The sequence below is a fragment of the Schistocerca cancellata genome, chromosome 8 (genome assembly GCF_023864275.1).
Source record: "Schistocerca cancellata isolate TAMUIC-IGC-003103 chromosome 8, iqSchCanc2.1, whole genome shotgun sequence".
Lineage (NCBI taxonomy): Eukaryota > Metazoa > Arthropoda > Insecta > Orthoptera > Acrididae > Schistocerca > Schistocerca cancellata.
Window position 1 is genome coordinate 423,978,523 of NC_064633.1, and position 27,307 is coordinate 424,005,829.

General features: G+C 45.5%; 1 protein-coding gene and 1 non-coding gene across 2 annotated transcripts in view; both read left to right on the forward strand.

Moving 5' to 3' along the window:
• LOC126095038 (ras association domain-containing protein 10-like) overlaps positions 1-27,307 on the forward strand; it is a 1,121,197-nt gene that overhangs the window by 230,552 nt on the left and 863,338 nt on the right. The window lies entirely within an intron of this gene.
• Positions 9,983-10,055, forward strand: Trnat-agu (transfer RNA threonine (anticodon AGU)). The gene has a single exon. It is a non-coding gene; the product is annotated as a tRNA-Thr (tRNA).

Consider the following 27,307-nt stretch of genomic DNA (forward strand, 5'->3'; position numbering starts at 1 on the left):
ACACTCGAGGTATCTTTTTGTGTTCTTCATCTGTATTTATTCCGTCATCTTCGATGAGCACAAAAAATGGTTTAAATGGCTCTGAGCAGTATGGGACTTAACAACTGAGCTCATCAATCCCCTAGAACGGAGAACTACTTAAACCTAACTAACCTAAGAACATCACACACATCCATGCCCGAGGACAGATTCGAACCTGTGACAGTAGCGGTCGTGCGGTTCCAGACTGAAGCACCTAGAACCGCTCCGCCACTGCGGATGAGTACATTAATCTTAGGACATTACAGATTTGGTGTTAGCAAGAGCAAGTGTTAATGTGAGATTCTGTGAATAAATATGACATCTTCTTACCAAAGCAAATACACAACGTATCAGACAATACTTGAAAGACTGAGGAATTAATCTGCAGGGAAGGTCATGTAATGATTCGAAATAATTCACCTATTTATTCGTTACGTCATGATGCTTCATAAAGGCAGAGTCAGAAGTATTCATCAATACTAGCTGGAATTTTGAACACGCATTACTGAAGAATGTGAAGTCATCAGTACGTCGCCGGCCGATGCGGCCGTGCGGTTCTAGGCGCTTCAGTCTGGAACCGCGTGACCGCTACGGACGCAGGTTTGAATCCTGCCTCGGGCATGGATGTGTGTGATGTTCTTAGGTTAGTTAGGTTTAAGTAGTTCGAAGTTCTAGGGGACTGATGACCACAGATGTTAAGTCCCATAGTGCTCAGAGCCATTTTGATCAGTACGTCGCAACACAGACGATTGGCCTCGAGATGCGACATTTTTCTTCATGGTCCTTCTACATCAAGATATCAACTCTGGTATATTGTGGAGGGTGATGATAACAAGGTTTGTCTTTTGTAGCGATTCATGAATGTCTTAAAAATGTTCTAAGGATGAAAGAAACAGTATTTAGAGAAAGCCAATGTTACAATAGTACGAGCTGCTAATGAACAAATCTTTACCATATAAGAGTTGGCGAAACAAGATCCCTGACAGTTGTAGTGACACGCCCGGGTTCCCGGGTTCGATTCCCGGCGGGGTCAGGGATTTTCTCTGCCTCGTGATGGCTGGGTGTTGTGTGCTGTCCTTAGGTTAGTTAGGTTTAAGTAGTTCTAAGTTCTAGGGGACTTATGACTACAGCAGTTGAGTCCCATAGTGTTCAGAGCCATTTGAACCATTTTTGAACAGTTGCAGTGAGCTTGGCGCAGCTGCTTCGCTCGCCTACCAGAATGTCACGTAACAGGATTTTGTGCACGTCTCCATGGCAACGCCTCAGAGTTGTCGCGTCTCTATCGTAGAATGTATGCTTTAGTAAATTGAAGGTGGAGTGGGAGAAAGGAGAGGAAAGGGTCACCTGATGTCAGCTGCGTCGGGACTTTACGCAGAATCTGCGGCGACGAGTGAAAATGTGTGCCAGACCAGGATTCGAGCCCGTGATCTCCTGCGCCACCCGGACACAGCGTTTATCGCAGCGCGCATAGTACCTCGGCACGCTTCTCCACCTACCCACAGCTCCACTTGGCGCTATCTATCCACAGTCACTGTCCTTCATGTTCGCTTCTTCGAGATTCCCGCAGGAGATCAGACGTAATCGCGCATTCGCACTGAAGAAGGTGGATTCGTTGCCCATTGAGGCAGTCAGTTGTATGAATGCTTGGTGTCAGTTCTTGCGGACATGTCCGCGTGCTGAGATAGTCCGCGCAGGTGCGATAAACACTGTGTTCCGGTGTAGCAGCGGTTAACGCAATTGTACCCTCATATAATCTCATCACCAAATCCATTTTCACATTCGTTGCAGACTTTTTTTTCTTTTCTTTCTTTGGGTGTACTAGGCACATTACACGGTAAGATTACACGCCTGTATACAATGCGTTTTGCCATTTTTAAGACAGCGACTAAAATCACTTTATCAATTTTATTTTTATTACTGAGATCGCAGCAGTAGTAATGCCATTTACAGAGGGGTCCAAAAAAGTGTATCCACTGTTTAAAAGTCCATAACTTGCACACTAATTGACGGAGTTATCTCACTTTTGGTGAAAGTGTAGCTTAAAGTCAAACTTAAAGATATCACTGTAGGTGTTCGGAATGGTCACCATTAACATCCACAAACGATGCCGCCGAACTGCAGCACGAACTACTGACTGCAACGTGTTCAGTTGGATATTTGCACACGAATGTACGACGGATTCTCGAAATTCATCCAAAGTGCGTGGCTTTTGTCAATAAACGACGCCCTTTAGTTTTCCCCACAGGTAAAAGTCCAGAGGAGTTAGGTCTGGGGAACGTGGTGGATACTCCACAGCACCTCTACGGCCTATCAATCTTCCTGGTAGATTTTCCTCGAGATACGCTCTAACACGATTTTGGTAGTGGGCTGGGCACCATTTTGTTGAAAGTAAACTCTTTCGTCTCCATACAAGTCTCGGATGAGAGGTAAAATGGATGTCTGAAGCTTCTGAAGGTACACCTCACCGGTAACAATGCCGTCAAAGAAGAATGGCCCAATCAAGCCCCGGTAAGACAACCTACACCACACATTTACTCCTGGCAAATTCGCGGCTTTGTCTACATGGACGTTCGGATTTTCTGCGGCCCAGTAGATGCAATTGTGGCGATTTATTGTACCATTGACTTTGAACTATGCCTCATCAAACCACACAACCATCTCTGCAAACTCTTCATCGTTGCGCACCATGTTAGTAAACCACTCGCAGTACTCCATTCGTTAAACGTGTCGGTGGCTCTGTTTGATACTCATTTCGCCATTGCCGTTGAACCTCATTAATGTTTTCGTACTTAAAATACCACTTCAAAACTGACTTCCTTTCATCGAATGTAAGCCTTGCTCCGGCCATGTTTACTCGAGTAACTAGGTGCAACTAAGAACAAAACACTGACTATCTGGCGACTGTCATCTGACAAAACAAAACAACGCAGTACAACGCTTGTGTGGCGATTGACGGTACTACAAACTATTACTCTACCAAAGATGAGAAAACGCCGTTAATTAGTTTGCCAGTTATGGACTTTTAAACAGTGGATACATTTTTTTGGACCCCTCTGTAGACTGCAATAACTATTATTGCGTTGCCTCATGATGACCAGTTCGATCGAAGCTGAAACGCAATAGATGAAGCTTTCTTCATAGGCAGCTTGTGATGTTATATATAGAAATGACTTTCTCTAATTATTTAAATCCTATGTGATACAGGCAGCACAAAATAATCATTCGTGTGGGAGGGTAGAACATATCTCAATCACTTGATCTAGTCACATTAATGTGACCAGCACTTACATTCGACATCAACTTGTAACAGCCACTCATAGATGGCAGGTGGCAGAACTAGCAATGGAGGGTATACAAAGCGTTTCAGGGCCGCGAAAAACACTGCAGTCGTAGTCGTAACGCGGAAAGGAAGCGATATAAATGGTGTTTCAAAAAGAATATACGTATTTCGAATGCATACATTTATTAAACTTTAAGACACACGAGTATGAAACTTTACACACATATTTACGGACCTCTCAAGTTCAGATTACGGATGTTCAATAGGTCCTCCATCAGCGACACGAACAATATCACATCGATACTCAAATTCCTCCTGTACTCGGGCAAGCATGTCCTTCGTCACTGATGTTATGGCAGTACGGATCCGGTTCTTCAACTCTTCCAAGTTCTGTGGGAGTGGTGGTACATAAACGTCGTCTTTAACGAAACCCCATAGGAAGAAGTCAGAGGGTGTCAAATCCGGTGAACGTGCAGCCCAGCTGAGAGATGCTAAGTCGCCAGCTCCTTGACGACCAATCCATCGGTTCGGTAGAGTTTCATTCAGATATTCACGCACTTCGCGAATCCAATGAGGGGGTGCCCCGTCTTGTTGAAAAATGTAGTTGTCTTCGTGCAGCCTCGGAAGCAACCTGTTTTGTAAGATAGCGAGATACTGCTGACTGTTAACCGTGTACCCATCAAAGAAGAATGGGCCGTAAACAGATGATCGGGATACCGCACAAACCACATTGACTTTGGGCGAATCTCGTACATGTTCAATGGCTGCATGTGGCTTCTGTAGGTCCCAAATTCGAACATTGTGTTTGTTCACCTGCCCACTGACATGGAAGCTCGCTTCATCACTGAACACGGTGCGTGGTGCGAAAGTTTTATCATTGTCAATAGCATCAAGAATCTCGTTACAAAATGCCACACGTTTGCGTTTGTCATGCGGACATAGAGCTTGTAACGGCTGTAACTTGTACGGCTTCATAAGCAAACGTCTCAAAACACGCCAAATTGTTGTAACTCCCGACTGGCAAGACGAGTTGATTTTGAAGGACTACGTTGGAAAGCAGTTTGAATTCGTTCAACATTTTCTTCAGAAACACGAGGGCGGTCAGGCCTCTTTCCTTTACATACACATCCTGTATCTAGAAACTGTCAATACCATCTGCGAATGTTCCACTCATTTGGAGGATAAATTTGGCACCTCAACCTGGAACGTCTTTGAACTGTAATCACGGAATTGCACTTCGCAAACTCGAGAACACAAATGATTTCTGCTGCGGGGTAGCCATTTTAAACATATGACGGTTACCAAGCAAAACAGAAGACAACTGACATCTCGCGGCTATTAACATAAACCAGACTATGTATTTGTTTCTCCAATAGCCGATCCGAGGCGCAGCGATCGATAGTTTGAACAAAATAATACTTTGTGATAAATATATTTTTTTGAAGCACCCTGTATTTGACGTCCAGAAGGGCACGATCATTGGTTTTCTGTCCGAGGGTGGTTGGAAGCATTTCAGAAAAAAAACTAGTTTGTAAACTACTCGCATATCGCCGTGGTTGAGGTGCTGGAAAAATGGTGCTATCCAAAAGCTAACCCTGAAGCAACTGTGGTGCACCACGGTTCATAGATGACACGGGTTTACGATGGGCGAATATAAATGTAACTGCTGAGCACCTGACCTCAGATGTGAGCCAAGGGGCTACGAACAGTGTCTCCTGGACGAACATCCAGCGAAACGTTGCTGTGTATGATCCCACGAAGCAGTCACCTGGTTCAGGCATCTATGCTCACTGCTGTTGCCTCGCTGGAATTTTCCCACCAACACTGCGACTGGGACGTCCACTGAACTACGACAGTTGGCATTTTTGGATGAATCACCTTTTGTGCTCCATCGGACAGATGATCGCTGGCGTGTAAGGCGTGAAACATCTGAAAACAAAAACCCAGCAATAATCGTCGGTAGAGTCCAGGCCGGAGGAGGGGGCTTTATTGCCTGAGTAACGTTTCCGTGGCACTCCCTGGGTGATCTCGTAATTCCGGACGGCACAGTAGATCAGCACAAGCACGCGTCTATCCTTGGGTACCAGATTCACCTCGGCATGCAGTTTGTTTTTCCTCTGCACGATTGCATCTACCATCACGACAATGCAACGTGTCACACAGCTCGCAGTGTACGTGCTTGGTTCATGTGCTTACTATACCCTCTTGGCCACCAGACTGCCCAGATTTAAACTCAATCGAGAATCTGTGGCACCGCCTTCATCGGGCTGTCCGCACCCGAGTCGGCATGGCTCCACATCTCTGTTGGTACATTCCTTAATCACACTGACTCGCTTCCTGCACGTCTCGCAGCTGTCGTGATCAAAAGATAATGAACATATAAGATGTCACTGCCTGAGAGTACTAAGAAGACAATAAAAGTCAGTGCTTCAGTCATATCTCTTATTGATAACAACTCTAAAAGTATGGTAGTTTACTTCCCACATTCTTGAAATGACTAATACAATTCGTGATACGATAAGTCACTTTTATTGTCTTTTAAAACTCGCTTATTTTCAAAAATAAGCACTATGGGACTTAACAGCTATGGTCATCAGTCCCCTAGAACTTAGAACTACTTACACCTAACTAACCTAAGGACATCACACAACACCCACTCATCACGAGGCAGAGAAAATCCCTGACCCCGCCGGGAATCGTACCCGGGAACCCGGGCGCGGGAAGCGAGAACGCTACCGCACGACCACGAGCTGCGGACTCGCTTATTTTCCTGTAATTTCTGTCTGTAGCGTAGCAGTGTGAAATCGTCTCGGTGCAGACATTAATTTAGTGTGAGAAAAGAGGAAAATAGAATATGGGAAAAAATTTAATATTTTAAGAAAATAAAGCGTATTCTAAGACGTCTTACCAGTTTCCAAATTCTGAGTCTATGAGTATATTATTATTTTTCACCTGTGAGATATTTGGTCTGTTTTCATACACAGCAAAGATTAAGTTTTTTGGATATTTTTATGTTAATGCTGTAGACGATTCACATGTGGTCATTAACAAATTGCAGCTATCTATGTCATCCCTGGATTCAGACATACTTAGAGCCTGAAACGCTGGAACGATCATTAAAAAAATCCTTGATTTTCCAGCAGGAATCGCACGTCTTGCAACTTTAGTAAGCTTGTCCGATATCTTGGAGCTGGTCTACGCGACTGCATAAGAACAGGTTACCTAATATGAACATATCCTGCTCTAGTTTCGTTGACGATCTCTACAATAATTACGTGTGAATACCGACAGTTCCAATTACGTACGTCGCAAGCGAACGTAGCAATGTAATTCAGCCTGTGATCGTTGTAAGAAGGGAATTGCTGCGTGGAGCAATTAGTAGTGAACGGCAGCCTACGTGGAACTTTTTATAATTCGACTCTATCGTACAGCCTGAACCAGTTATCAATTAACACATGGGATTGCATGTCACGAAGATTGCTGCTAACGCTACCTACATCATCTACGTGTTCGCGACAAGACTGGGAAATATGTACTTCGCTTGTGCTGTATGAAGTGGGGATTTATTAGCAGGCTCTGGTATTTGGCATCTATGTGATGCTTTGCATATGTAACTCAATGACTTTCTCGATACCGAAACATTCTTAAATATGCAAAAGTAAGTGACTACTTTAGAGTGGAGTGAATTCTCGCAGTCTATTGAATACTACCATCAACAATATATATGTCTGACTTCTTAAGTAAGCATATCTGACAGGCAAGTGACATTTGTTCAGCAAATGTATCAACAGTTGTTCAGCATCGTTAGTACACAAATCGTTTCCATTGGACGAACTAAATGGCCATTTTATGAATTTCCTAAACCGTATTAAGACTTTTCTGGTAATATCCTTTCGAAGTACTGTCCTTGTGCTTTCACTTTGAAGCCTTACAGAAGTACTGGGGTATGCGCCTTGCCACGGTTCGCGCGGCTCCCTCCGTCAGAGGTTCGAGTCCTCCCTCGGGCATGGATATGTGTGTTGCCCTTAGCGTAAGTTAGTTTAAGTTTGATTAAGTAGTGTGTAAGCCTAGGGACCGATGACATCAGCAGTTTGGTCCCAAAGGAACTTACCACAAATTTCCAAATTTTCAAGGAAGCAATTGGCCAGAACTTTTCTGTGGAATCAATGTGGTATCGTATGAGGTGATTTAGGCACCTCGGCCATTTGTATAACTACTGTAAGAGAAGCAAAGAGAGTTGTGTGCGTTGTCTGCAACACTAACGCTTATCGAGCGCTGAAACACGCCTGAAACAACACTCATTTTCATCAATAAGACTGTTGCTTTTAAGGAGTTATAGGCCCTCGACGGTACTTTTTATCGATGTGTTGCTTGTTAATACTCAGCAACTCTCATTATCGTAAGAGGTTCATGAACTAGAGGTTCATTGTATGCTTTACGATGGTACGTATCGTCTGGTCGTTTACACCCTTTCGCAACTCATGACAAATCCTGAGAGTCGACGATTTATTCCATCACTAACATTGCAGCTTGATGAGATGAGAGAGAGACCACGTATTAGCAGTGTTCCATATCCCTACCAGATGGTGAGGCAGTCTTTATTGCCCCATTAGAACTGAGAAGGTTAAGTAACGTCGCGCGCTTATTGCGCTTAGAATCGAGAGAGGGAGGGAGAGAGAGAGAGAGAGAGAGAGAGAGAGAGAGAGAGAGTGAGAGGGGGAGGGGGGCAGGGGGGTGGGAGGGGAGCATGAAATAAGGCTTATTCCTTTTCTGGAATGTAAAGGAAAGGGTTGTCTTTTTTAAGCTCCACATGTGAAGGTGATGTTGTTAAGACAATGCTTTTCTCTACAGAGAGAGTAGCTACGCTAGCAACGTCAGTGCGGAAGAAAAAAATCAGTAGCTGTCCTTATTTGTATGTTACCCTTGGAATGCCGGACAGTAAGGAAATTAGGATCGTAAATAATAATGCTTACAACAGAAAAATACTGTTAGGTGAAGTGACAATTTTAGGAGTCATTAGCCATAAATATTATACACTCTCCGCAAAATGGGGAACACCTGAAATGGCCAGTTCCGTACATGTTCCCATGACACGAATTGAAGCTAGTAAATGGAAAACCGTCATGTCTGTTCTTCCGGACTTTCCGAATGAACAGATTACATATATGTGGAGAACATTAATAAAGCGGACAAACTGCAGGGACGGATTCCTGTCTGAAAATGGAGGAAAAAAGTGTCTATGAACATGTGTCCGAAGATGCGTCGTTGCCAAGGAAAATGGCGCTGACGAATGACAGTTCCTCCGACCACGTGCCGTGTGTTCCTCGAGTGTAAAGGTAGTGTGACTGACGTAGTGTACTGTAAGCAGCAGAATGGTCCGATGTTCATGTAGGGAACAAGCCGAGTTGGTGTCTGTGTACGGCCTAGCAGATGGAAACTGTCAAGAGGCAGCACGGCTATACCAAAAGAGGTACCCTCGTCAACCACATCCATTTCAAGCCTTTTTTGGGCGTCTGTGTGATCATGCAACCTTTCAGACAAACGAACGTGCAGGCAGGCGGCCGACTGTGCGTAGTCGTAAATCAGATTTGGAGGTTTCTAAGGATATTGGAAGTTCGTCTGTCTAAAGGACCCATGATCACACAAACGCCCAAAAAGGACTTGGAATGTTGTATGATGTGGTAGTGTCTGTGAGGGTACTTGTTTTGGTATAGCCGCGATGCCTCTCGAACGTTTCCATCTGCTTGGCGTCGCGCCCGGCAGCTGAGTGGTTGTTTGTGTTGTCCCCATCATTTCATCATCATCATTCATGCCGTTATGGTAGCTCAGAGTGTTCGGTCAGAGGGCCGAGTGTCCTCTGTAATAAAGAGATTGAGTGAAGGAATCAACGATAAACTTGAACGGACGCCATGTGACGTCCGCACAGACCAAACGCAACGAACTATACTGAACAAAATGAAAATAAATAAATAAATAAATAAAATAAACAAGTGGTGAGCGCGACAGAATGTCAATCCTAAGGGCCCGAGTTCGATTCCCGGCTGGAGCGGAGATTTTCTCCGCTCAGGGACTGTGTGTCGCGTTGTCCTAATCATAATCATTTCATCCCCATCGACGCCCAAGTCGCCGAAGTGGTGTCATATCGAAAGATTTGCACCCGGCGAACGGTCTACCCGACGGGAGGCCGTAGCCACACATTTACATTTTTATCTGCTTGGCAGTACACAAACACTATCTCTGCTCGTTCGCGTCGTAAATACCGGGCCATTACGCTACTTACAGTACGCTGCGTCAGTCACACAGCCTGCAAGACACAAGGAACGCACTGCACATTGTCAGAGGAACTGTCATTAGTCAGCGTCACCTACAGTGGCCACGATGAGTTTCCGAGCACATATTCATAGAACCTTTTATCCTCTGTTTATCGTCAGGAATCCGTCCCTGCAGTTCGTCGGTTTTTGTTTTTTTATATTTCACCCTGTATGATTAAAATGAGGACGACCAACTGATCACTTCGGTGCAGATGCATACCACGCTAGAACTCTTACGAGAAGCAACGAAACGCCGCGAGTAGTGAAGATAACGGGCAAGGGGCGCTACATCAATAGTCTGTGGAAAAGTTGAGAATTTGGTCTCACGGGACGCTTGCTGGGGTTTTCGTGCAATTGCGGTGACCACTGTGTCCAGATGGCGCAGTGGTCAGCGCATCTGTCTAGTATGCATGAAACCTGGGTTCGAATCTCGGTCTGGCACAAATTTTCAACTTATCCCATTGATTCAAATCAGTACCCACTAGCAACTAATGTCAGTCATTTCTTTGTGTCTTGAAACTGAAAACCATCTGTACCAGTCGATTGCATTCAATATCTATACTGCGTCTTGTCCAACCGAAATAGGATGTGCGTAACTGACTCTCACTAATTTAACTCTTCGCTTCCGTAGCTATGTGGTCAGCGTGTCTATCTGCTACGCCGAGGAGCCTCATTAGACTTCCGAAATGGCACCTGGCAAGATGCCGCGGTGGTTAGCACGATGGGTCTGGACTAGCATTCGGGAGAACGACGGTTCAAGCCTGCGTCTGGCCATCCATATTTATATTTTCCGTGATTTCCCTAAATTGCCTCTCGCAAATGCCTTTGAAAGAGCACCCTGCCAGTTTCCTTACACATCATTGCACCATCGCAGTTTGTGTTTTGTCTCTAGCCGGCCGATGTGGCCGAGCGGTTCTAGGCGCTTCAGTCTGGAACCGCGCGACCGCTACGGTTGCAGGTTCGAATCCTGCCTCGGGCATGGATGTGTGTGATGTCCTTAGGTTAGTTAGGTTTAAGTAGTTCTAAGTTCTAGGGGACTGATGACCTCAGATGTTAAGTCCCATAGTGCTCAGAGCCATTTGAAGCGTTTTTTTGTCTCTAATGACCTCGATGTCGACGGGACGTTAAACCGAATATTCCTTCCGAAACTGGCAGGAGTTTTTCTTGGTGGGAGGAGTGGATGCACTGAGTGTCGTGGTGCCGATTGAGTAGCTACGTGAGTGAAAATCAACGGCCCCAAAGCCAAGAGAGCATACAACGGCCGGGAGTGCGGTGTGCTGGCCCATACTGCATCCGCATGACGCCATTGGCTGGGATAACACGGCAGACGGTCGGTCCCGATTGGCCCTGCAGGGCCAGAGCGGGAAACTTTGAATTTCTTTGCATTAATCTAATTATTAATTGACTGCAGCAAAGCGATAAAATGTGTTTCAGAAAGCAAGTACTAGTGAACACGTACATTTTTCTTAAAATGGAACTTCTGACATATTAAAACTAAACACCTGCCTTTCCTATTATTTTTGCTCCTACCATCTGAATTATCCGATGACCTCTAGTGACGTCCGCTGTGGCCGAGCGGTTCTAGGCGCTTCAGTTCAGAACCGCGCTGCTGCTACGGTCGCAGGTTCGAATCCTGTAAGTAGGCTGTGTAGGTTTTTTATTGGTAACGCCACGTAGCGCTCAGTATGAAAATCACTGGTTGTGCTGTGTGCAGTCTGTGGCTGGTTTGCATTGTTGTTGGCTATTGTAGTGTTGGGCAGCGGCAGCTGGATGTGAACAGCGCGTAGCGTTGCGCAGTTGGAGGTGAGCCGCCAGCAGTGGTGGATGTGGGGAAGTGAGATGGCGGATTTTTGAGAGCGGATGATCTGGACGTGTGTCCAACAGAGACAGTACATTTGTAAGACTGGATGTCATGAACTGATATATATAATATGACTTTTGAACAATATTAAGGTAAATACATTGTTTGTTCTCTATCAAAATCCTGCTTTTGCTAACTGTGCCTATCAGTAGTTAGTGCCTTCAGTAGTTTGAATCTTTTATTTAGCTGGCAGTAGTGGCGCTCGCTGTATTGCAGTAGTTCGAGTAACGAAGATTTTTGTGAGGTAAGTGATTTGTGAAAGGTGTAGGTTAATGTTAGTCAGGGCCATTCTTTTATAGGGATGATTGAAAGTCAGATTGCGTTGCGCTAAAAAATGTGTGTCAGTTTAGTGTTGATCAGAATAGGTAAAGAGCGAAATGTATCAGTACGTTCAGTTTTGCTCAGCTGATTGAAAATCAAATAATATAAGAGATTTACCAGCACAGTAATTCACTAATTTTTCAAAGTAGACGTTTCAATCCTTCCTCGAGCATGGATGTGATGCGTGTGATGTCCTTAGGTTACTTAGGTTTAAGTAGTTCTAAGTCTAGGGGACTGATGACCTCAGATGTTAAGTCCCATAGTGCTTAGAGCCATTTGTAATATTTGATGACCTCTAGTAATCTCTGCGTAATAATTCAGCCCGACAGTCCATCTTTCCCAATTTTGCTAACACCACAAATTTTATATTAAAAGAACTGGCATCACTGAGAGGAAGAATACTGCAGCGAAAACAGTCGTAGTACGTGCGTTCTCGCAGAATAAATCACTCTGCCACACTGTGTGTCCAAAAAGGTTCCTTGTGGTACGAAAGTCCTTCAAAAAGTAACACACAATTTAGTTAACCTCAGTAACGGTGATTTTTTTTATGCATAACTACTTGCCCGTACACTCTGGCATGTACCTAAATTTTATTTCCTATTGTTTCAGGTAAGCTACCACGGATGATCGACCTATCACGCTACTACATGGGTGTCCAGTGACTGCTTCTACAACCCCAGTGACAGGTCAGCAACATCAGTTCACAGCAAACAGTTGCCCGACTGAAGATGACGTGTGCATCGATTTTTTTAAAAATGTAAAACACCTTTCTCAACATTTAATGTCGACCGCAAGCTAATCGGACACCGAGTCACGTTGCCACTAGCAAAAAATGCAAACACACGTTGTACGTGCACTGTACTTTAACCTGTGTTGCTCAGAAAAGAAATAGTTTAAAATAGAAAATATAATTTGATAAAATTTAATGGAAATAAGACTGATGACTTACAGTGAGGCTTGACAATACAGCACATGGAGAATACGTTGCGTAAAAACTGCATGGCAGTACTACGGAATCGCATTCACAAAGCAAGCACAAGAAGTACAAAAATACAAAATTTCTGGGCGAAATAATAATCAAGATATCTTGTAGTCAGTTTAAGTAAGATAACAGTTTGTTAGTATATAGTTTTGGTAATACATGGTCCTTTTATAGAGCGGGAGGTAGATTTAGGCTAAATTTCATAGAACAACACATACTTACATTCCTACTGTCTTATTAGCTTTGAATTTGAGTGCTGTCCAGTTGAGGAGATCTTGTTGTGTTTTCCACGTACAGCCTTCCATATAATTTAGTACCTCGCCACAGTGTGAGTCACTTTGCAATTTCATTCGAGCTTTTAAAGAACTACTCTGTGTTAATTTTAAGTGAATTATGTCAGTCATTTAGAGCAAATAAATATCAGTTGCTCTCAGACTTGACACAGATTTCAAAATATCTTAGTGTCCTAAAACTTATTTAGGCAAGCGACAAAGAATAAATATCACTGGGCTCAGGGAGGTGGCTGGGGAGAGGAGCACTGGGTAGTTTACGACTGAGTGTTGTAATTTATTTTTCAACTTTTTTTATTTTTCCCAATCCAAACTTCATTAATAAGTCTTCCGATCCGATGCCAATTTGCAACACCCGCCGTCCTTGGAGTGAGCCAGGAGCCAGATGTGAGAATCCGGCCATCTCGACCAGCCATCGGTAGCAACAAAGGCGCGCGCCCCTCAGCTGCAGGAGGGTACCCGACCTGTGGAAAACTGAAGCTCTCAAACAGAGACCTGTATTACCAAAGTGACCTCATTTCAACGGACACCGCTGACTGGCAACTTTTTAGAACCGCCAAGTAAAAGCATCCCATCGAACAACTGTCTAGACATGAACAAAATGCACTGACTAATCATTCAGTTGTGAGTTAAAAATTTTTGTTCTCGTAAAGTATGAAATAGGGAGGCATTACGAATTACGATTAAGAAACCACGTTGACAACCACGTAGTTAGCTATGTAACAGACATTTATAACAAAAGAGCTACTTACATAACAGACACTTTCACGTACCCGGTCAGTACTTAAATTCACTGCACATTAGTAGACAGTGGCGGCCGTTCTCTAACTATACTGATGTTACTTAATCTAGAAGGATCACTGTTAACGTCATTTACAACTATGCCAGTAGGCATTTATCATAATACTCAACCAACAGGTTGAAAAAAATGTTCAAATGTATGTGAAATCTTATGGGACTTAACTGCTAAGGTCATCAGTCCCTAAGCTAACACACTACCTAACCTAAATTATCCTAAGGACAAATACACACACCCATGCCCGAGGGAGCACTCGAACCTCCGCCGGGATCAGCCGCACAGTCCATGACTGCAGCGCCTCAGACCGCTCGGCTAATCCCGCGCGGCAACACAACCAACAGGTGGTAACCCTCTTTTGGTAATGGGCAGTAGCCTCAGCTTCATGTAAGTTTCAGTTTATAGAGGAGACTTAATCTCTTTATAACTAAACAGGCACTATCCTGAACAAAATGGACATTGTAACAAAAGAATACGGCGATACCCTTCGTAATAGTCAACGCTCTAGGCTAATTTAGTACTAAAAGACTTCGAACCATCCTCGCTGTGTGACTTTGCTGTGGGAGCTCAGGATGCCCCAAGGAAAGCGGACAACCTCGACAACGAACTCAAGTCCGTTTTTCCTGAGACTCAATGCAAAAGAAGAACCTAAAAGATGCGCCCGTGCATACAATTAAAAGAACTGCAGTATCCCAAAGGTTCACCTCACGTAACGGGCACCGACGTCGTTTCTTTCAACCAGCCAGTATACCACAACTAAATGCAGTTCAAACTGATCTACACACAGCCGCGTGTCTCATGCACAATTAATACCAAACACCACGAAAATACTGCAGGAAAATACAGACCAGCACAAGGCGATAACGTAGCTAAATGCACCCTTTTTCGCCGAATAACAGACAATCAGCAAGATTCTTTCGCGGACTCAGGTCTTGCCAAACACTTGTACGTGCGATATCGAGCCTTGTGACAGTTGAGGAGACACTTCATAATCACTTCCACTTCCAGGAGCACGCTGCATGTATCTAACTCTGTGCAGGTTTCGTCGCACATGCGTAACTCACTATGGAACGGTTGAGTCATTGTTACAGAAAACCAATGAAAAGTTACAGTCAGATTGCAGAAATAAGATCTCAATATACAGCTGACAGCACCAAGCATCGGGAAATAAGCTATCAGTGACTAAATCTCCAGACGCTTTCACGAACAGAGAACGTAAATGTCCCCTTAGGAACCGCACCTCACTGTGGAAAATCGTTAAGCGATCCAAGACAGGTTTCGCTAGATGACATCAAACCGACAAATAAAACTGAAAGTTACATACGCAAAGATTGTTGCAACAGGTTCGGTCACGCTGTCATGGGTATCCGAGGTCAGCTGTAGTCCGTTTAGTTTTGTCGCTGCATAAAAATGTTAAAAATATTAACGACTAATCCTGCCATTAGTTTGCAAACGAAACAACCACAATTCTATCGCTTGAGCCTTGTCCTGCAGTTACGCAGGGTCAGCCATAGTTAATCGGATTTGGCATGTTAATGGGTGGCCAGATGCCCTTCCTACCGCCAGCCCGTACCCCCCCCCCCCCCCAGGATGGAATTAGTGTACCCCAACTGTCTGCGTCGAGTGTAATCCATGGAATAGTGCGAATGTGTTCAGATGTCTGCGCGCCGTGTAACTGAGGCGGAACATGGGGACCAGCCCGGTATTCACCTAGTGGGATGTGGAAAACCGCCTAAAAACCATATCCAGGCTGGCCAGCACATCGGCCCTCGTCGTTAAGCCGCCGGGCGGATTCGATTCGGGGCCGGCACGCCTACCGGGTCCAGGAAGCAGCGCGTTAGCGCTCTCGGCTATCCTAGCAGGTCACGAAACAACCACAATACGTATCTCTAATCAATAACCACACGTCATTGCAGGAACACGACAGAGCCAAGACCCATTTCCGAACGCGAGATACATGATTGACTAGGAACACATTCTCTAAAACATTACGAAACCGTGCATGCGTCAACATACCAGTAACTATAGCAGAAACAACTTACTGCTGGTGGGAGAATGTAACACGCTAGCCGATCGAGCAACTGAAGAAACTCTTCCAAGCACTTCGGTTACGTGGGAGAAAACCAAACGGACTACAGCTGACGTCTGATACTCATGACAGCGCGACCGAACCTGTCGCAACAATCTCTGCATATGTAACTTTCAGTTTTCTTCATTTCAATTTATTGCCACAAATTTTTTACCTCCTAACCGGACACTATGAACACATATGTAATCAATAATCATGGTGATATACAATCATTTATATTTGTATGTAGTAGTAAATGATGTAAAGAGCAATCATTTGTAATATCAATGTAAAAATAAAACAGAAAATTGAAAATAACAATCAATTAAAAACATATTTAAATAAACGTTGTTAGCTCAAGTTCCAAGTAAATAACTTCCATTGTATCACTACACTGAAGTGCCAAAGAAATTGGTATAAACAGGTTTATTCAAATACAGAGATATGTAAACAGGCACAATAAGGCGCTACGGTCGGCAACGCCTATATAAGGCAACAAGTGTCTCGCGCAGTTGTTAGATCGGTTAACGCTGCTACAATGGCAGGCTGTCAAGGTTTAAGTGAATTTGAACGCGGTGTATAGTTAACGCACAAGCGACGGACACAGCATCTCAGAGGTAGCGATGAAGTGGGGATTTTTCCGTACGAGCGTTCCACATGGCGGCGGCTGGAAAAAGATCCTACAAGAATGGAACCAACGGCTACTGAAGAGAATCGTTCAATGTGTGACAGAAGTGTAACACTTCCGCAAATTGCTGCAGATTTCAATTCTGGGGCATCAACAAGTGTCAGCATGCGAAAAGTTCAACGAAACATCGTCGATATGGGCTTTCGGAACCAAAGGCCCACTCGTGTACCCTTGATGACTGCACAGCACAAAGCTTTACATCTCGTCTGGGCCCTTCAACTCCGTCATTCGACTGTTGACTACTGGAAACATGTTACCTGGTCGGACGAGTCTTGTTTCAAGTGGAGTGGATGGACGTGTATGGGTATGGAGATAACCTCATGAATCCATGGACCCTGCATGTCAGCGGGGGACTGTTCAAGATGGTGGAGGCTCTTTAATGGTGTGGGGCGTGTGCAGTTGGAGTGATATGGGACGACTAGATACGAATTTGACAGGTGACACGTACGTAAGCATCGGCTTTAATCACGTCCATTGTGGATTCCGACAGACTTGGACAATTCCAGCAGGACAATGCGACACCCCATATGTCCACAGTGGCTCCGGGAACACTCTTCCGAGTTTAAACACTTGCGCTGGGCACCAAACTCTCCAGACATGAACATTATTGAGCGTCTCGGAGATGCCTCCCAACGTGCTGTTCAGTAGAGATCTCCAACCCCTCGTACTTTTCCGGATTTATGGACAGCCCTGCAGGATTCATGGTGTCAGTTCCTCCACCACTACTTCAGACATTAGTCTAGTCCATGCCACGTCGTGTTGCGGCATTTCTGCATGCTAGCGGGGGCCCTACGCCATATTAGGCGGGTGTACTAGTTTCTTTGGCTCTTCAGTGTAGATATGTTACTGGGAGCCGCGGAATAACTCCAGGTTTGCCGATTAATTTCAACAATACCTGTTTCCAAATGTGTTGTTGCTACACTATTCTACATTGCCCATATTGCAAGCCTCGGCAATCCTCGAGTCTACACGTACATACACTCCTGGAAATGGAAAAAAGAACACATTGACACCGGTGTGTCAGACCCACCATACTTGCTCCGGACACTGCGAGAGGGCTGTACAAGCAATGATCACACGCACGGCACAGCGGACACACCAGGAACCGCGGTGTTGGCCGTCGAATGGCGCTAGCTGTGCAGCATTTGTGCACCGCCGCCGTCAGTGTCACCCAGTTTGCCGTGGCATACGGAGCTCCATCGCAGTCTTTAACACTGGTAGCATGCCGCGACAGCGTGGACGTGAACCGTATGTGCAGTTGACGGACTTTGAGCGAGGACGTATAGTGGGCATGCGGGAGGCCGGGTGGACGTACCGCCGAATTGCTCAACACGTGGGGCGTAAGGTCTCCACAGTACATCGATGTTGTCGCCAGTGGTCGGCGGAAGGTGCACGTGCCCGTCGACCTGGGACCGGACCGCAGCGACGCACGGATGCACGCCAAGACCGTAGGATCCTACGCAGTGCCGTAGGGGACCGCACCGCCACTTCCCAGCAAATTAGGGACACTGTTGCTCCTGGGGTATCGGCGAGGACCATTCGCAACCGTCTCCATGAAGCTGGGCTACGGTTCCGCACACCGTTAGGCCGTCTTCCGCTCACGCCCCAACATCGTGCAGCCCGCCTCCAGTGGTGTCGCGACAGGCGTGAATGGAGGGACGAATGGAGACGTGTCGTCTTCAGCGATGAGAGTCGCTTCTGCCTTGGTGCCAATGATGGTCGTATGCGTGTTTGGCGCCGTGCAGGTGAGCGCCACAATCAGGACTGCATACGACCGAGGCACACAGGGCCAACACCCGGCATCATGGTGTGGGGAGCGATCTCCTACACTGGCCGTACACCACTGGTGATCGTCGAGGGGACACTGAATAGTGCACGGTACATCCAAACCGTCATCGAACCCATCGTTCTACCATTCCTAGACCGGCAAGGGAACTTGCTGTTCCAACAGGACAATGCACGTCCGCATGTATCCCGTGCCACCCAACGTGCTCTAGAAGGTGTAAGTCAACTACCCTGGCCAGCAAGATCTCCGGATCTGTCCCCCATTGAGCATGTTTGGGACTGGATGAAGCGTCGTCTCACGCGGTCTGCACGTCCAGCACGAACGCTGGTCCAACTGAGGCGCCAGGTGGAAATGGCATGGCAAGCCGTTCCACAGGACTACATCCAGCATCTCTACGATCGTCTCCATGGGAGAATAGCAGCCTGCATTGCTGCGAAAGGTGGATATACACTGTACTAGTGCCGACATTGTGCATGCTCTGTTGCCTGTGTCTATGTGCCTGTGGTTCTGTCAGTGTGATCATGTGATGTATCTGACCCCAGGAATGTGTCAATAAAGTTTCCCCTTCCTGGGACAATGAATTCACGGTGTTCTTATTTCAATTTCCAGGAGTGTATGTGGGAGGCCTTAACAGTCTTTCTTTCTTTCCTTCCTTTTTGAAAATATGGTTCTTATTTAGTTACATATATCTGTATTTTAAAGTTTCTCTTCATTAAACTTATATATGCCTACTATTATCTGTAACGAAGGAAAACCTTCTTGTGATCTGTATTCAGAGCGTCCACTTGAACTTATAGACTGAAAGTTAAGCAGCTGCCTTTTAGATATTCTATGTGCAATCATATTAGCTGTAGTCGACAAGTTTTGCTCACTTACAGTTGTTTGCAGATAGCAGTGAAACTATCTGCAGTCCCTCTCTACCTAAAAGAAGGACAACTGAAAACACATGTGACTGTATGCGTCGGCAATACAACAAGGATTGCGTGGTTCCTCCCGCCGGAAGTTCGAGTCCTCCCTCGGGCAAGGGTGTGTGTGTTGTTCTTAGCGTAAGTTAGTTTAAGTAGTGTGTAAGTCTAGGGACCGATGACCTCAGCAGTTTCATCCCTTATGAATTCACACAAATTTGATTTTGATACAACATGGAAAACACTATCACACAACCTCTACAGGAGCCCAAACTGTTAGCTAGATCATCACTGCTCGCTGTCACAAGAGAGAAGATCCAGCCACCGCCCGCTGCACGCCTCAGGTCGTGAATACAGCCGTACACGGCAGGTGGCGGAATTTTCAAATCATCGGAGGGTAGGACCACACTGCACTATAAGGTCTGATTTAAAATAAATACAAACCTCAGCCGCATTTGGGCACTGAATTATATTCACTGGCGACAAATGAAAATTTGTACCACACCGGGAATCGAACACGGATTTCCCGCTTTAGGCGAGCGGTCGCCTTAATCGCTTCAGATATCCAGACAAGCTTCCTTTCCAATCCAAATTCTCAATTTTTCAGTTGTCCTCACAGCATAAGCGCACGATACTGCCCATTCTTTGGCTAGGGTTTGAACCTTACTACCGTCCTTCTTCCAGTTTTCGTACCACTTTCCTCTTCGGTTTTAGGAAACCAAACGAAGAAATGTTTGGCGACACATATTCGAAAAACAAACGAAGTCTTTTTCCCGACAATATGGAGAAAGTCAAAGCAGTCTGACGTAGTTTGTTATCATGAACTAATATCAAGCCCATCTTTCACTACTAGACCACGAGCCGCAGACCGTTAACTACAGTGAAAACCAACGAGCCGCAGACCGTTAACTACAGCGAAAACAAATCGCGCTTGCTTGCACCGTAACAAATGGAAGTATTAATGCCACCTATTACTCGACAGGTGGCACACTTGCACTGAAAGGCTGCTTGCTGCAGTTCATACTTATTTTCAAAGTATGGTACTGGTTCAGATTTTACTGACTGCTGTTAAATTGCTCTCACTTGTGGTAATATCGCCTGTTAGCTTACAGAACCTTTAGTGAAGTTGTCTTGCACGAAACGTCTTTCAGCACAGCAACTTGGCAACATTACAAGAAGTCTTCTCGCCTCTAATTACTCTTGCGTGCGTTGCAGCTAGCAGTTCCTCGTTGGGTCTACTTACATGGAATAACATCTGTTCTTAGAAATGTCAGTGCATGGGTTAAGTATGAGTTGGAACTTACCGTAATAATGTAGGACCGGAGTTTGTTAGTACGGGAAGCGATTCTCTGAACAAATTTATGTTAGTTTGAGACAAATACTTTTGTTACATTCTTCGATCACCGTAGTGCAGCAAGCATTGTCTCAAAATTTGAGCGTTTATCGTTTATAGCTGATCACAGTGTCCAGTAAGTGCGCAAAGTTACATAAGCATCCATCACTGCATTTACCGCTTGCCCAGCTCCTAACTGCATCGTGACTTCGTGTGTATTATATGTTTACAATTTACGCCAAAAAAACCATGATTTCACTCCTTGCTACCTCCCACAGCTTATTTCCAACAAATAACACTAACTTATCACTACTTCAGGCTGAATTCTACAAGCATTTATTTATAGATTCGTTTTCGACATTAAATAGACACACAATCTGCGTTATTGGAAATAGGCTACCTCTGACTGAGTGCGGTAGATTTTTTGATAATACGTGTCTTAGGTTTCACAAAATATGTGTCGAATTTGATGTAAATTAATGACTGTCAGACATGCAATCATTTCCTAAAGGAGTTCAGTCTACTTCCTAATGTCACTGCAGTCCTCACATTTACTGCAAACGCTTTTGAGCGTTGAAAAAACTGACAGCAAATGAGTAACACACTGTCTAGTCACATTAATGTGACCACCTGTCTAAAGCCCGAATAACCACCATCTATTGCGACACAGACCACTGCGAGACACGCGGAAAGAGAATCAGTGAGGTCGTGGAAGGGACCGACAAGGATTTGGAGCAATGCCGACTCCAGGGCTGTGGCCAGCTGCGCGAGTTTCCCCGGTTGAAAGTCCATGGCACGAACGGGCTGATCGAGGTGGTCCCACAGATTCTTGAATGTCTTTAAATCCTTAGAGTTTCTTGGCCAGGAGAGTACTGTTGTAACCGCGACCGGAACGAGCCGCTAACAAAAACACAGACGGGAGAGGATGGACACAAACAATGAAGGACAACCGAGTGAGACCTTACGAACCACAACAAGCAAGAAACAACCGAGCTACAAGAAAACCAAATGAATCAGCCACGTCCACTCGTACACGGAACAAAGTAACGTAAATACGCTGTTGAGGCGAGACGCGAATAGAAGCACACAAATATTAGACTGACTGGCTGAGCTTTTTGTTTCTTTATAGTTATTAGGACACCTTATACAAAAGGCAATATTACGCTGCTCTTCGGCCACAGATAGTACAAATAGACACAACGGAGACACATAAAAACAAAACATAATGGTGGACAAAAAATAGTAGATACTTGAGTAAAAAACATGGAGCCGTTCACAGGTGAAGTAAAATAAAATATAACGTTCAGCACTAGTAGACGGACACTGATGACTGAAACGACGCAATTGAACGATGGAGCGTTGGCGGTGAAAACACTAAAGCACTAACACGACGGCACTCACAAAGAACCGATGGCGATGATCTCCAGCGCGCGAATGTTCATTTGACGTGTACGAGTCCGGGGACCTGCCAAAACAGCAAAAGGTGGGGGAGGAGGGAGAGGGGAGGGTGTAGATGCCAGTGGCAAAGGATATGGGCGGGGGAGGAAAGAAGGTACGGGGGGGGTAGGGGAAGCCCGGGGGGAGGAGGGAGGGAGGAAGGGAGGAGGGGAGGAGGGAGAGAAGAGAGAGAGGATGCCCTAAGGAAAAAACACAGCGTGTGGAAGGGGAGGATCAAAGTTGATATGAGGGGTAGATGGAGGGGATGAGTGCATCATCAGGGAGGGGGTGTTGGCGGAAGCCATTTTGGGCGAGGGCATGGAGAGTGGAGCGATGGAGAGCAGGTAGGACGTGGGAATACAGGCGCGGCAGCGGACGGGGGTGGGAGAGGATGGGAGAGACAAGAGGGTGAGGGGGATCAAGTTTATGGGAGGTGTAGAGGATCTGTATTCGTTCAAGGAAAAGGAGGTGGTGAGGGAACGGAATAAGGTCATACAGGATCCGTGTGGGGGAGGGGAGACGGATGCGATAGGCGAGGCGGAGCGCATGGCATTCTAGGGTTTGAAGGGATTTGTAAAAGGTAGGAGGGGTCTTCGACGTCCATGCAGTCTGGCGCGAATTCAAGATCTGCGGCGCGCGGTACCAGAAGTACTGTAAACGCATACTGGTGCTCATCAACACTCGCACATACACGAGGTGTGTGACACGTTTCATTGTCCTGCTGGTAGATGCAATCGTGCCAAGGAAAACAAACAACATGTATTAGTGGAGATGGCCTCCAAGGATAGATGCTGCTTGGGTTGATCCATTCTGCCTTCCAGAATGACGAGATCACGCAGAGAATGCCACAAAAACATTTCCCAGACCATAACCCTCGCTGCTCGGCCTGAATCTTTCTGAGGATTGTTGCAAGGTGTCCGATGGAGCATAAAACGTGATTCATCTGAAAAGGACACCTGTCACCACTAAGTGGACGTCCATTTACAGTACTGGCGTGTAAATTCCAGTCTTCGCCGCCGATGAAGAGTAGTCAGCATTGGTGAATGAAAGATGTGCTTGCTGCTGAGGCAGCAAAGTTCGCCAGACAGTCGTTGAAGAGATACTCTTAGTAGCCCCTTGGTTCATCTGGGTGGTCAGTTACTCAACAGTTGCACGTCTATTCGCCCACACGCAAATATGCGGCTGTCGTTCAACCCTGTCATCTGTAGCCCTTGGTGCACCAGACTTACCTCTGCACTGGTTTTAAGTAGCTCCATTTTGTCATGCACGGTATACTTTAAGCAGGGCGGCACGCGAATGGTTCACAAATTTAGCCGTTTCGAAAATGCTTCCACCCTTGGTCCGAAAGCCAATAATCGTGCCCTTCTGGACGTCAGATAATCGCTCCGTTTCCGCGTTACGACAACGACTGCACTCTCTTTCGTGTCCCCCCGAAGCGCTTTATATACCCTCCACAGCTAATGCTGCCACCTGCCACCTGACAGTGGTTTTTAGACAGTGGTCACATTAACGAGACTGAATCGGGTATAACAACAAAGCAGATTACGTATTATGATTACAAAGCAAATATCTGGTGTTCGGAGCTTCATAGAATGGTTCAAATGGCTCTGAGCACTATGGAACTTAATATCTGAGGTCATAAGTCCCCTAGAACGTAGAACTAATTAAACCTAACTAGCCTAAGGACATCACACACATCCATGCCCGAGACAGGATTCGAACCTGCGACCGTAGCAGTCGCGAGGTTCCGAACTGAAGCGTCTAGAACAGCTCGGCCACCGCGGCCGGCCCTTCATAGAATCATGTGAGCTTTAAAACCAAATTAGGATGGGAGGTGAAGGATAGTTTGCAAACACGCTGAAAATAGAACTGGTATTAAAGGATAAACACGAAGAAAAATCGGGCCTTGAGGACTGGAAGAAGAAGCCGGAGGAGGAAATTAAAAGAAAGGTGACGATGCACTGGAAACTTCACCTTTTCCGAGAACAGTATGTAATCAGTTCCTCTGGTTGTAGGGCCTACACCCTACATGAGTGATTTATCGATTTATACCTAACTACTAGCGACCTGTCGTGGATTCACACGGATAGTGCCAAATATCTGCGGTCGGACGCCTCATCTGGCATAGTACATATATAAATGAACACCGATCAAAATCCCTACAGTACTTCCTGAGATTAGTCTTCACGTGTAGACAGAAAAAAGCTGCACGGGACTTTAACTTATGTATATGAGGAGTGTTCAGTAAGTAATGTATCACATTTATTTCTGAAATTCAGGATTCCAATACTAATCCAGTATTAAGCCCCACTCTTCTGGACACAAAACCCTATTTTTCAACATAGTCTCCGTTCAATGCGACAGCCTTACGCCGCCTTAGTGGGAGGGCCTGTATGTCTGACGGTCGACCTCGGAGCCAACGTCTTGCTGCATCAATAACCTCCCCATTATCCACGTACTTCTTCCACATGAAAGTCGAAAGCTGCGAGATCTAGACTGTAGGGCGGCGAGGAACCTATCGTGCACACAACTTTGAGTACCTCAATAGGTTTTTGATTGCGATCCGTCCAGGAGTCACCCCGAACACGGGGTCCCGGGTTCGATTCCCGGCGGGGTCAGGGATTTTCACCTGCCTTGAGATGTCTAGCTATTTGTGTCGTCCTCATCATTTCATCGTCATTCATGAAAGCGCCGAGATTTGACTGAGCAAAGGTTGGGAATTTGTATGGGTGCTGATAACCGAGCAGTTGAGCGCCCCCACAAACCAAACATCACCATCATCAAACAGCAGTCACAGCTGTGAGCAGACGTTCGGCACGTGGGGATCAGGCAGGTTTTTGCGACCTTACTGCGATGATGACAATGCCTCGCCCAACGACTCACCTAGCTTTTGTTAATAATCAGGTCACCGTAGACATTCTGCAAGTACCTACGAATATCAGCGATGTTCTCAATGACACCTCACTGGCTGGCACGAACCTCCATTACAGACCCCTTTTAGAAGGCTACGCATAGCGCTGCCATGTGTAAGAACTTCATGAAAGTATATGGGCTCTGAAGAGCATTTCACACTGTCCCATAGCAAATTTTGCATTTTTTCAACCGAAACTTGCCGAGAAAAAAATTGTTCCATTACTTACTGAACGTCCCTCGTATAGTAATAGTAGATACTCAGTCTCTCCCTTTCTTAAGCATGCACTCATTCACAAACATCATTGCTTGTTCCTTGACTGTGTCACTGCATTTCTATTTGTTTGTACCACGGATTGTATCACACATCTTCATTTTCACCGTTCGGTGTTGGGCTGAGAGAAGTGACGTTGTGTTGACGTTATGTCTAGTGTGAACGTAACACCTGACCGTGACCTTGGCTTCCGCTACGTCGAGGAGCAATGAGAATCGACTGTAAAAACGGCGAGAGGAACTGTGCTCTGCCCATTTTGGGAGACAAAAGTGGCACACGGTAGATGGAGGCGTTGAGGGAAAAGTTACGACAGACGGGCGGGATGGCAGTTCAAGGGAGCCGCCAGCGGCCAACGGTAGCCGGCAGCAGACGGAACGCGTTACGCCGGCCCACGCGGCCTGCGACACTTAAACACATTCGCGTCCCTTTAAAGTCCGAACCGGTTTACCGGCGGCTGTAGCTCGTGATTTACAATAACTTAATTCCTGTTTGCTCTGATATTTTATTCATTAGCCCTGACGGTATAAATTAATAATCGTTCCGGCAGGTCGTTCTCCGCGGCTACAAACGTGCTCTGCCCCGTTCCCCTCTCATCTGATTCTTATGACCTCCATCACCACATTCGTGAACCCCTTCGTTCCCAGCCCGCCACCCCCCTCCCGCGCCACTCTCCCCTACCGCACACAAAACGTTTATGGGGGATGGAGCAGAAAGCGCGCCCTATATCATAACACGAGCGACAGCCGCGTATTACGACTGCATTTACAGTTCCGAATCTTTGATTGCTCGTAAATAACGGCCGCAGCCGGCCAAACTCGAATTTATGCTGCAAATTGGGTCTGCGTGATAGCCGTTATACTAGGTTCTCTTCGTTCCTCACCCCCCCCCCCCCCCCTCTGCTCCCCACCAGGCCTCTCTCTCTGCCAGCGCCTAGCTCACTCCCCTCCGTTCCAGAATTTCGCGCGGGCACAAAGAGACCTGTTGCGGGCATGAACCCGTTGAGGCGGCGAGGTTAATACTTCGAAATTGCTGTTGGAATGGTGTAGCAAACGGCTTATGAAAGGATTTCGGTTCGAGCCAGCTCCGACATCATCGTTCAATGCCACAATCAGAAAGTTTTGTTTAGGTTTTCATAAACAAAACGAATAGTTAGTTCTATGAAGCGAGAGTACACGGCGAAACTTTTAGCAACTAGGACGACTGCACGATGTGAAAACTAAATTGTGGCCAAGTTGAACATCTCTATAATTTTCAGTTTACAATTTCCTTTCCAGTGGGCCCTCAGCTCGCCTGAGGTTGAAGAACGATGTATTTTAAGTACAAGTTTTTTGCTGCTCCATTACTCGCATATACTCGCAGTGACACAAGTTACACGACGAGTTCCTTTTGGCATTTGGCCATTATGACACCTGTGAAGGTGGTATAGTAGGTATAACATTGTTCCTTACGTGTATGTTGGTCTTTTCTACGTATGATCCCTTATGCTTACGTATTAGTTGGTATGACGTGGTCCTTAAGGCATTTTAGAGGATAAATGCCGGTTGTCTTTTTGTTATGATATGATAACGTTATTTATATCTCTGCTTTTTATTCGCGTGATCTTGTAATAATAATAAACAACATTAAAAAGAGAAGAAAAAGTCACAAAAAAACCTACCTATGTTACACCGCCATACATAGGCCAAATATCGGAAAATACCAACAACTTTTTTAAAGAAACAAAAATAAAATTAGTATTTCGTACGAATATGAACTCTAAACCTAAAATACGATCAACAAAAAATAATATGCCGCCTTTTTCAAATCCAGGCGTTTAAAAATTTTCTTGTGACGATTGCTATAAATTTTGTATCGGGCAAAGAGACAGGAGTTTCGGAATAAAATTTAAGGAGCACACACGATAATGCGAAAGTAACAAATCTACATTTCACTTGCATTTAAAACGCCAGGAATATAAAGCAGAACGTATTGAAAATGCCCTAAAAATTCTACACAAAGTACCTAAAGGACACACAATGTACAGTTTGGAAGAAAAGGTGATGTA